This window comes from Echinops telfairi, unplaced genomic scaffold (assembly GCF_000313985.2).
Source record: "Echinops telfairi isolate 266 unplaced genomic scaffold, ASM31398v2 ScPeMD7_7458;HRSCAF=8496, whole genome shotgun sequence".
In the NCBI taxonomy this organism is placed as follows: Eukaryota; Metazoa; Chordata; class Mammalia; order Afrosoricida; family Tenrecidae; genus Echinops; species Echinops telfairi.
This window is the reverse complement of record NW_022111358.1, coordinates 1,236,459-1,247,587: the sequence shown is the minus strand read 5'-3', so window position 1 is coordinate 1,247,587 and position 11,129 is coordinate 1,236,459. Positions and strand designations below refer to the sequence as shown.

The following is an 11,129-nucleotide window of genomic DNA, read 5'->3' as shown; positions in this document are numbered from 1 at the left end:
AAAATATTTGATTTACAAATAAGGAATCCTACTTCGCGGAATTTCATTTATCACGGTAGGGTCTAGAACCGATTAACCGCGATAAACAAGGGTTCACTGTATTTGATTTCTTGATTTCCACTTTGTACATATTGATTCTAGATCCATGCAAAATAAAATCCCTGCCAGCTTCAAATTTTTCTATAGTGATGCTGTCTATTGGTCCAATTGTGAGTATTTTTGTCTTCTGTACACTGAGGTGTAATCCATACTAAAGGACATAGTTTTTTTAATCTTCATCAGTAAGTGATTTAAGTCCTGTTCACTCAGCAAGAACGATTGCGCCATTTGTATTACTGCAGGGTGTTAATGAGTCCTCCCGTCTTGTTACTACATTTTTCCTTCCCATCATCCAGGTAGGCAGAGATAAACACAAATACAAATAGGGCTACTGGTGAACTAAGTCACAACGCAGAAGCTGAAACAGGGTTTTTCCTTACACCCTGGGTGAAAAGTGGCAAAACAGTAAAAAGTTTGAATTTAGCACATTATCTAAATATGAACCAGAGGACTCCTCAAAACACAATGTAACTTTTACTAAATTTAACTACACCTATCAAGGGCTTCCTCGGATTAAACTGGCAAAATACAGAAGGAAGCAGATAAAGAGTTCATGTCTAAATATTTGGCTGGAGATTATTTTCCCATGAATATCTATGGACTGAGAGAGAGGGAAGAGTAATAAAAAGAAAACTACCAAAGGTTAAAAAAAAAAATTGGGGGGGAAAAACCCCAAAACGAGCAAGGGTTCAAATAGGGAAGGAGAGTTGGGGAGAGGGAAAATGAGCTGATACCAAGGGCTCAAGTAGAAATAAAATGTTTTGAAAATGATGATGGCAACATGTGTACACAGGTGATTGACACAATGGATGGATGGATGGATGGATGGATGGATGGATGGATGGATGGATGGATGGATGGATTGTGATAAGAGCTGTAAGCGCTCCCAATGAAATGATTAAAAAAAAAGTTACAGTAAAATAACCAATATACTTCTATGTAACAATGCCAAACTGAAAATTAAATTATGAAACAATTGTAATTAAAATGTCATTTAAGACTAAAACAGGAATGAACTTAAACAAAAAGAAAAATAATTTAGTTACAGCATGGTAGTGACTATAAAACATGTACTTATTGCTATCTGTCCCTTCAAATTTTCCAGAATTTCCCATATTATTTATAAAAATGTGTGTTAATTATATAGTGCTGCTATAACAAAGATGTCAATGAGTTTTGTGTTAGTTTGGGTCCAGAGACACTCATGTGTAAGAGAGTTTTACATCAAAGAGTAATTATATATTAAGAAAACATCCCAGCCCAGTCCAGATCAAGTCCACAAGTCCAATTATTAGCCCATAAGTCTAATACCAGTCTATAAATTCCTCACAGACTCACGTAACACATGCAATGATGCCAAATGGAGAAAGATCACAGGCCAGTGTGTGGAAAGTCTTGTGGATCCAGTGGGATGGAAGCATCTCAGGACTGGCCTGGGTCTCCACATGGCTCCTCCAGCTCCAGAGCTAGGACTGCCATCAGCACAGCTCCATGTGGCTTGTCAAGAGGAATGTTAACAGAGAGAGTGTGTGGCCTGCCTCCTCCAGGGAAGACAGGCGTTCCCAGAATCCTCAGGAGAAGGTCATACCCACACAGAGGTCTGTGGCTGTGACCTGATTGACAGGCTAGACTCCACTCTTCACTGAAGTTGACAGCAATTATGTAACTGACACAAGTTTAACAAACAAACTTATTTTCCTAGTTTGTTGTTCTCGTTAAGGGCCATCAAGTTGATTCCAACTCACAGAGACCTCTGTACAGAATGAAGCACTGTAGGTCCTATGCCATCCTCAGAATTGATGTTACTTTTCAATCTACAGATGCAGGGCATTGCATCAGTCTATCTCACTGAGGGTCACTGTCTTTTTCACTGGCTCTCTACAGAGCCTGACTTCCTTCTCCAGGGACTGGTCCCTCCTGACAACATGTCCTAAGTACCTAAGAACAAGTCTCACTATCCTCGCTTGTAAGGAACATTTTGACTATATTATCTTTCAAGGCAGATTTGTTTCTTCTTCTGCAGTCCAAGATATATTTGACAGTCAGATTTGACTGTAGTATTTGGTGTAGTATATTTGCCTACACCATAATTCAAATGTGTCAGTTCTGTTTAGGAGGTCTGCTCAAATTCTCAATTCTGGTTCTGGGGGAAGGCTTTTTCTCTGTTGGCTCTACAGTAAGGGTCCTCAAACTTTTTAAACAGGGGGCCAGTTCACTGACCCTAAGACCCGTTGGAGGGCCAGACTATAGTTTAAAAAAAAAACTATGAACAAATTCCTATGCACATTGCACATATCTTATTTTGACGTAGAAAAACAAGAACAATGGGCAAAAACACCCGGCGGGCCGGATAAATGTCCTTGGCGGGCTGCAGTTTGAGGACACCTGCTCTAGAGGAAGTCCTTGTCTCTTTTGAAAGATTTTGCTCCTGTCAAATCTTCATCCCTCTTCCCATATCTCCACTTGCCTAATCTGCCTTGTGAACAGATTGCCTCAAGGCATACACTACACTAATCCTGCTCCATTTACATAACAATTTATATCCAAATGAGATTATAACAAGCATAAAGTTTAGGATTTACAATACACATTTTTTGGGGAGCACAATATAACACATGTGGACAAGGGCAACCCAAGAAAGTTCAAATTATGCATAGCTTTTGGGAGCCCTGGTGGCATAGTGTTTACTCTTCATCCTGCAAACTGCTAAATTGGCAGTTCAAAACCACCAGCTGCTCAGTGAGGAAAGATAAGGCTTTCTACTCCCGGAAAAAGTTAAGAGTCTTGGAAACTCATGGGGGCAGTTCTGTGCTGTCCTACAGGGTTGCTATGAGTCGGCATCAATTCAATGGCAGTGAGTGAGTATATATATGTATTATATACTGCATCCACATAAAAGATGCATTTTCAACATGAGATGAAAAGGCATTTTGTAATAGTGTCACGACTTCCCCTTCTTTTTACTTTTTTAAACAATGGCCCTTACGGTGGAATCATTCCTGTTAAAATGGTGGATAACCACAGGTGCAGATTTTAATCTATGGTATATATCAAGCAATTTAACTTTTTCTTGTAATGTCTCAAGACTTTGCTCTGCTTCTTGAGAGCACTTCCAGTATCACAAGTGGCATTTTGTATAGGTCTCATGGTGTTATTTGAGGTTTATGAAAACATTACTAAACATGAAAAAAAAAATCCAAAGAACTGTGAGAGACCACTTTCTACTGTGATACGTAATTTGCTGGAGAGACAAAAACTGCTCATGTGGAAAGAATTAGTGTCACATGGTGTTTATAAAAGAAAAAAGTACATATAAGTGGTCCCAAGCAGTTCACACTCAGGTTAGACATCCCTATGCTAATGCCAAATCAGCGTTCCAAAAGCAATGCCTTTACAGAGATACGACCTCTGTACACAATTGCAAGAGCTCCTCACCCTTTAAAAGCTCAATTTAACTTACGTTGCTGCTCACATCTTTGTGTATGTCACAAATTATCTAGAAACAGAGCTATTTTGGAATCTTCCATGTTCTATGGACAGGACAATGTAATAGAGGCATGCAAGTCACTCTCTGTTAGAACACAAAGGATGACCAAAGGATGGCTAATCTCAATCAGAAGTAAAAGTCCAGTTCTTATTTGATATGCATTAGTAGTAAACACCACAGACGGGAGGAAATGCCTATTTTTCACCCCTAGATTTCTAAAGGTCAAGAGTTCCTAAAGATTCCCTCTGACACGTCATACCAATTTTCTAGGTCAGCCAAGAAGATGACCGATAAGAACTTTGCATTATTTTCTTGAGTTTTGGATCTTTCTAAAAATAAAATAAAATAAAGGTAGCCTTATGTACTTTGGACATGTTATTAGGAGGGACCAACCAGTCCCTAGAGAAGGCCATCATACAGGGTAAAACAGAGGAGTCAATGAAAGAAAGACCCTCAATGAGGTGAAATTATATAGTGGCTGTAGCAATAGGCTCAAACACAGCAATAATTGTTAGGGATGATACAGGACAAGGAAGTGTTTTTCTCTGTTGTATATAGGGCCACTATGAGTTGGGACTGACTAATGGCATCTAACATCATCATCTACGTGGAATGATTTTTGTGAGGGCTTAAGGAAATACTGTATGAATATACCTAGCCAGGAACCAATACATGGTAGACATGTAGTTGTTATTTTTCCCTGCAACAGAGAAAACGGTGAAGCTGAGTAAAATGCAGTGGGCTACATTTTATATTGGGTAACAAAGGGAAGAATTCTCTTAGAGGGTGACACACAGCTAACTAAGACAGAAGGTTTGGGGTTATGAGATGCAAGTGTAAAGGCTCTAAGGCATGAGTGCTGGTTTGTTTCAGAAACGGCAAGGATGCCGATGTGACTAGAACATGTCAGGTAGGAGACAAGCAGTAGAAGCTGAGGTCAGATGTTAGAGGGGAGGTGGGGTCAGTTCATGAAGGGTATTACTAAGTGGTTGTAAAAATGTTGGCTTTTATTTAAGTAAGGGAAGTAGCCATTGGTATGTTTAGAACAGAGAAGTGACATGATCGTATGGTGGCTTTCAAGGCTGCCATCTTTATAGGAGTAGACTGCCTTTCTGTCATGGAGTTAATGGGTAGGTTTGAACTCCCAACCTTTTAGTTAGTAGACAACTATTGTGATACCAAGGCTCCTGATTGATTTTTAAAAGATTGTTTTAGTTGCTGTGTTGGAAAGAGATTAGAAAAGAGGGAAGAATAAGGAAAGAAGTAGAGAGGCCATTAAGAAGGCATCTCAATGAATGGGATTAGGGTAGTAGCAGTTAAGATATCTGCTTGTGTTGCTTGACAGCAAAGAAGATATAACTTGCGAATGAGTTAGAAATGGATATGTGAGAGTCTAGAATAACCCCACGAATTCTGATGTGAGCAACCTAAAAGACAAAGTTACCATTTACCAAAATGGGGGAAATGGACTGTGCTGGTTTTGTGTTCTTCTCTAGCTCAATTGCACCCTTTGTACTTGACACTTAATCTGGAAGACTGGATAAGAAGCCAGGGCTATGAAGTCTGAAGCTATTTAGGACTATTCCCTTGTACTGCACTAAAAGACAGCTAACCCATCAGCCAACCTTCACAAGCATCTTCTGGGGTGAAGGCCACTTTGTGATCACTAAAAAACAGTACTAAGATGCCCTGGCCCACGCCATAGTGACCCTGTTTCTCTCTAAAGAGAAACAAAGCTAAACAACCTGTTAGCTGTCTTCAGCCTTATACTACATACAGTTCCCCATTTTCATCTCCTGTTGAAACTAGGATTTTGCTGTACGTTTTTGTTGGAAAGGCATTAAAATGAGTAGTCCTTTGGGGAAAGAGATTCTCTCATTCCCAAGATCCATTAGTCATTAGATGCACTCAGATTATGGAGTTTTGATATGTTAATCTCAAAAACCTTTATTCACTTACAGAAATTTAACCAAAGGGAATAACCATGGATACATGAAAAAAATTCTGGTATAAGGAATCAATTCACTGTTTTTAACAGTGAAAAAATTGGGACCATTTTTATTTGAAGAAGGCAAAGACTGGTTAAATTAATTGCAGAATATAAAGGCAAATTTAGAGATATAGTAAATGGATTCATGGTTTCCTGAGGATATGTTAGGGAGGGTTAGGGGAAAACAGGGGGCTAAAATGTTCTAAAATTGATTGTGAGAATGATTGTACAACTCTTCGTGATATGACTGAATTAGTGAATTGTATGGTATGTGAGTTATGTGCCAATAAAACCTTAAATAAATAAAAGGATACTCTGGTGACCTAGCTAGTTACATGTTGGGCTAGTAATCACAAGGTCAGTAGTTCAAAACAACCAGATGCTCCAAGGGAAAAGATGAGGCGTTCTACTCCTGTGAAACTTTACAGTCTTGGAAACTAACAGGGGTAGTTCTGTTCTGTCCTATAAGGTTGCTATGAATCAGAATTGAATCAATGGCAGTGGGTTTGGGTTTAAGTAGTTTTATAAAAAAGATTCCAAATAAGAATATGTTTAAAATTACTTAGTAAGACCTCTTAAGATTTAGACAATTATGCATATAAAAGGATTTCCTCAAGAGTAAAAAGAGAACCCACAGACTAGAAAAAAACTTTTGGCAGGGCAGATTGAACAAGAAGCCAATCTCGAAAACTTCAACACCTCAACAAAAGACACACGATTCAATTAATAAATGGGTAGAGGCGTGAATAGACAGGTCACCAAAAGAGGCATTTAGGTAGCTAACAGATACATAAAAAAATGCTCCCAACCATTAACCATTGTTAACCAAAACCCAAAACCCACTGCCAGCAACCTTACAGGATCTTCTGCGACCTTACAGGGCTGAAAAGAACTGCTCCCTAAGGTTTCTGAGGCTGAAAGTCTTTATAGAAGCTGACTGCCTTGTCTTGCTCCAGCAGAGCAACTGGTAGGTTCAAATCACTGATCTTTTGGCAAGTAGCTCGACATTAACCCACTCTGTCACCAAGACTCATGATCCACTGTAGAAGCAAATCAAAACAACAGAATTATATCTCACCCGAGGATTAACAACAAAGTCAAAACAACAACAACAAAACTCAAAAAATAACAAATGCTAACAAAAGGGCGTGCACAGACTAAATCCTCATATACTGCTAGGGGGATTGTAAACTGGTGCAACCATTGTGGCAAATGAGACTTGATTAAAAGGTTAAAAATAGATAGCATATGACCCAGCAATCTCACTACTAGATAGATATCCTAGAGAAATAAGAGCTGTGACAAAAATGAATACATGCGTGTTCATTTACCTGTGTTCATTGCAGCACTGTTCACAATAGCAAAACAATGAAAATCCAAAATGCCCACCAACTTATGAATGGATAAGCAAACTATGATACATACACAGCAGGATACAAGTTTTAAAAAATGGTGAATTTGTGAAACATCTCATCATGGATAAACCTAGAGAATATGTTGAATGAAATTAGTCACCAAAAAAACACACATTTTATGAGACCACTATGATAAAAAGTCCAAAAAAGTTTTCTCTCTCTCTCTCTCTCACACACACACACACACACACACACACAAATTCTTTGATGGTTGGGATGGGTGGGGGAAAGAGGGTAAGTCCCTAACTAGAGGGTAAACATCTATTAACTTTGGTGAAGGGGAAGGCAATATAATGGGGAGGGTCAGCAAAAAATGATCAAGACAAAGGATGTCACTGAAGAAGCATAGGAGTTAAAGTCAGGAGAAATAAGTGCCATTATATAAGCAATTCTGCAATAACTGTAATAACAGTCATCTTAAAGTATATACATACATAGACAAGCAAACTGAACAGGTGTAGGAAGGAGAGTGGGACTGTATCAAAAAATATATATGAAAAAGTTCCTGAGATAGTTGAGGTTTATTGTGCCAACCTGGCCGATAAACGCATGTGGGATTAATTGAAGGGCGGAGGAATAAATGGCTCGGTGAGCCTCACCTTTTTAGTTCTCAGGTCTCTTACTTTCTGATGGTCAGACCAGGGTGCAGCTGCCTTAGCCAGTTCCCTGCTTTAGCTGGCAAGGCTCATTTCCTGTGAGGAGAAGCCACATGGACCTACCCCGATGTAGTCCTAGGTGCTGGAGCAGCCGTGTGGAGACCCCTGCCAGTGCTGATATGCTTACACATTCACTGACTCGGCTGCAGTCGGGGACACTGCATGTGTTTTGTGAGATGGAGGAGAACTTTGTAGATTGGTGTTGGACCTATGGGCTAATGTTGGACTCACGGGCTTGGACAGCACTTGGTTGGGATGCTTTCTTTAATGTACACGTAACCTTTATATAAAACTCTCTCTTATACATATAAGTTTCTGTGGATTTGTTTCCCTAGTTTACCCAGACTAACACAGTTCCATTAGCTTTTAATTACATTTCTCCACAGATTTTTGAAGTCTTTTCTATATATAGGTTTGATAGAAGACATTTTTACATATGTATTTAAATATGCTGCAAATATTATCTAAATACCTTAATGAAATGAATCCATGGTCTGGGAGGCCTCAAGATAGTGTCTTGGGAGAGATCAAGATCAACTGGCCCAAAGTCCACTAAGACAATATTCTACAACTGGAGTTTTAAAAGCTTGTGAGGGACCATCTAATGAACATCTATAGATTTTCCCTATCCGGAGCAAAGAAGAATGAAGAAAATCAGACATATTTTTTGTTGTTGGTTTGTTTTGCTTTTGAGCTTATTATTGTTTTTGCATATGTATCTAGATAAGATAGGCGGGATAAACAGTCCAGAGGAGAAAACAATGGAACCGAGGGCTCGAGGGGAGCTCAGGAAAAGGGGACGTGGGGGAAAGGAAAGGGGCTGCCCACAAACCCAGGGACAAGAGAACAAATGATCTAAAATCGATGGCGAGGAGGGCATAGGATGTTTAGTGGGGCTTGATCAAGTGCAATGTAGCTGAGAGGAATTACTGAAACCCAAATGAAGGTCGAATATGATAGTGGGACAAGAAGAAAGTAAAAGGAAATAGAGGAAAGAACTAGGAGGCAAAGGGCATTTATAGAGGTCTAAATACAGGCATGTACATATGTAAATATACATATATATATATAAAACAATAGGGAAATAAATCTATGCACATATGTTAAGTATTACGGTAGCAGACGGACACTGGGCCTCTACTCAAGTGCTCCCTCAACCCAAGAACACTTTGTTTTAATAACCTAGTATTCTATGATGCTCACCTTCCCGATATGATCGCTGAAGACAAAATGGGCACATAGCAAATGTGGTGAAGAAAGCTGATGGTACCCTGCTATCAAAAGATATAGCATCTTAAAGGCTTGAAGACAAACGGCCATCTAGCTGAGAAGCAACAAAGCCCACATGGAAGAAGCACACCAGCATGTGCGATCATGAGGTGTCGATGGGATCAGGTATCAGGCATAAAAGACCCAGAACAAAAAATTATATCGATGTGAATGAGGAGGAGGGCAGAGTGGAGATCCAAAGCCCATCTGTAGACAATTGGACATCCCCTCACTGAAGGGTCATAAGGGAGAGATGAGCCAGTCAGGGTGCAGTATAGCACTGATGAAACACACAAGTTTCCTTTAGTTAATGCTTCCTCCCCACCAACTATCATGGTCCCAATTCTACCTTACAAATCTGGCTAGGCCAGAGCATGTACACAGGTACAGATAAGAACTGGAAACACAGGGAATCCAGGACAGATAAAACTCCTCAGGACCAATAATGAGAGTGGCGATACCAGGAGGGTAAGGGGAGGGTGGGGGGAGAAAGGAGCTACTGATCACAATGATCGACATATAACTCCCTCCCAAGGGGACGAACAACAGAAAAATGGGTGAATGGAGGCAGCGGTGGGTGTAAGACATGAAAAAAATAGTAATTTATAAATTATCAAGGGTTCATGAGGGAGGGAAGGTGGGGAGGGAGGAAAATGAGTTGCTACCAAGGGCTCAAGTAGAAAGAAAATGTTTTGAAAATGATGATGGCAACATATGTACAAATGTGCTTAACACAATGGATGGATGGATGGATTGTGATAAGAGCTGTAAGAGCCCCTAATAAAATGATTGGGGGGGGAAAATACCCACCCCCCGCCAAAATACATGGAAACCCTTAGTGCAATGGACTAATAGACCCCCCAAAACCCTCAGTCTCCACCACCCTGAGGCATAAAGAAGTTGTTGTCTAGCTATCACTACCAGCCACTCAGAAAGGGATCACATTAAAAGGTCCTGAATAGAGTGGAACAAAAATGTAAAACAAAACTAAAAAAATCATTTAAAAAAAATGAGATTATGGTCAAGTAGAGATTCGTCACCTTTCAGATCTGAAAATGAACTCAATTACATGGCTCAATTTTCAGCCAAACAGCAGACAGGTCTAGAAGGGAACACCACCACTAGGGAAGGTACATACTCTCAGAACAAGCAACCATTCAAGATCACAACAGCAGCATCTGCCCAAGGAAAAATGGCTAGGAGGGGAGGACGAATCGAAAAGAAAAACAAAGAGTATAAATGGCATGAGTAATTTTACATTATAGGGATTGCAATCAGTGATATGAAATAAAATGTGCATCAACTGTTGAATGAAAAAACTAACTTGCTCTGTAAACTTTCACCCAATTCACAATAAAGTTTTTTTAAAAAAGAAAACTACATGAAAAACAGATTACACACAGTTCATACATTACCTCTAATTTTTTCTAAAAAATTAATAATAGTATGTATATTCAAAGTTAACAACAACAAAGAAAGTTAACATGATGATATATAATAGAAAATTAAGTGATGTTACCTCTGTGTAGTGGGACTAGGGACTATAGATATATTTTTTCTTCCTTTTCCTTGTCTGTATTTTTCAAAATTTGTAATGAATACATTCTCTTTTATACTAAGAACAAAATTTAAATATTTTATGTTCAGTATAAAATGTCTTATATTTGCCGTTTTATGTTTGGAACTGAGTTTTTACTAGCTCTTGACTTTTTTTTTTTAACTTAAAAAAAAATCTATGTACCTAGCATAATTCATCTCGGTCAAAAGACTTCCTCCTGAGAAACCATCTGTGGGTCTCTTCCCCAAAGACCTCTCCCTCAGGGTACTCCAGCCACGGCACCGGAGCCTGTCTCCCAGGTTCTGTGGGTGTGGTGACTTCCCCAGTCTAGATACTGCTGTTAGAACGGGAAGTGTGAAGCAGAACAGACTGCCCTATCCCCCACCTGGATGAAAACCCAACTGTTAAAGCAGAAACTAAGAGCTCGACAGTCCCCACCGGGCAACAGGGAATGAGTTTGTTTTCTATAAACAGACAAGAAAAAAGTTCAGGTTAAAACAGAGTCCTTAGAGGAAGGAAAATAGAAACCAGGCAGCGGGGAATGCTTCATATTCCTAAAAGCTTTTTTTCTAAGTTAACACATGGTGCCTGCTTCTCTCTAGTCACCTATTTATCACTCTCCTCCTTAGAGAAGGGAAAAAGCCCTGGCTGTTTT

The 11,129-nt window shown here is 39.4% G+C and overlaps 1 protein-coding gene across 3 annotated transcripts in view; it reads right to left on the bottom strand.

Moving 5' to 3' along the window:
- SMG6 (SMG6 nonsense mediated mRNA decay factor) overlaps positions 1 to 11,129 on the bottom strand; it is a 268,155-nt gene that overhangs the window by 108,678 nt on the left and 148,348 nt on the right. The window lies entirely within an intron of this gene.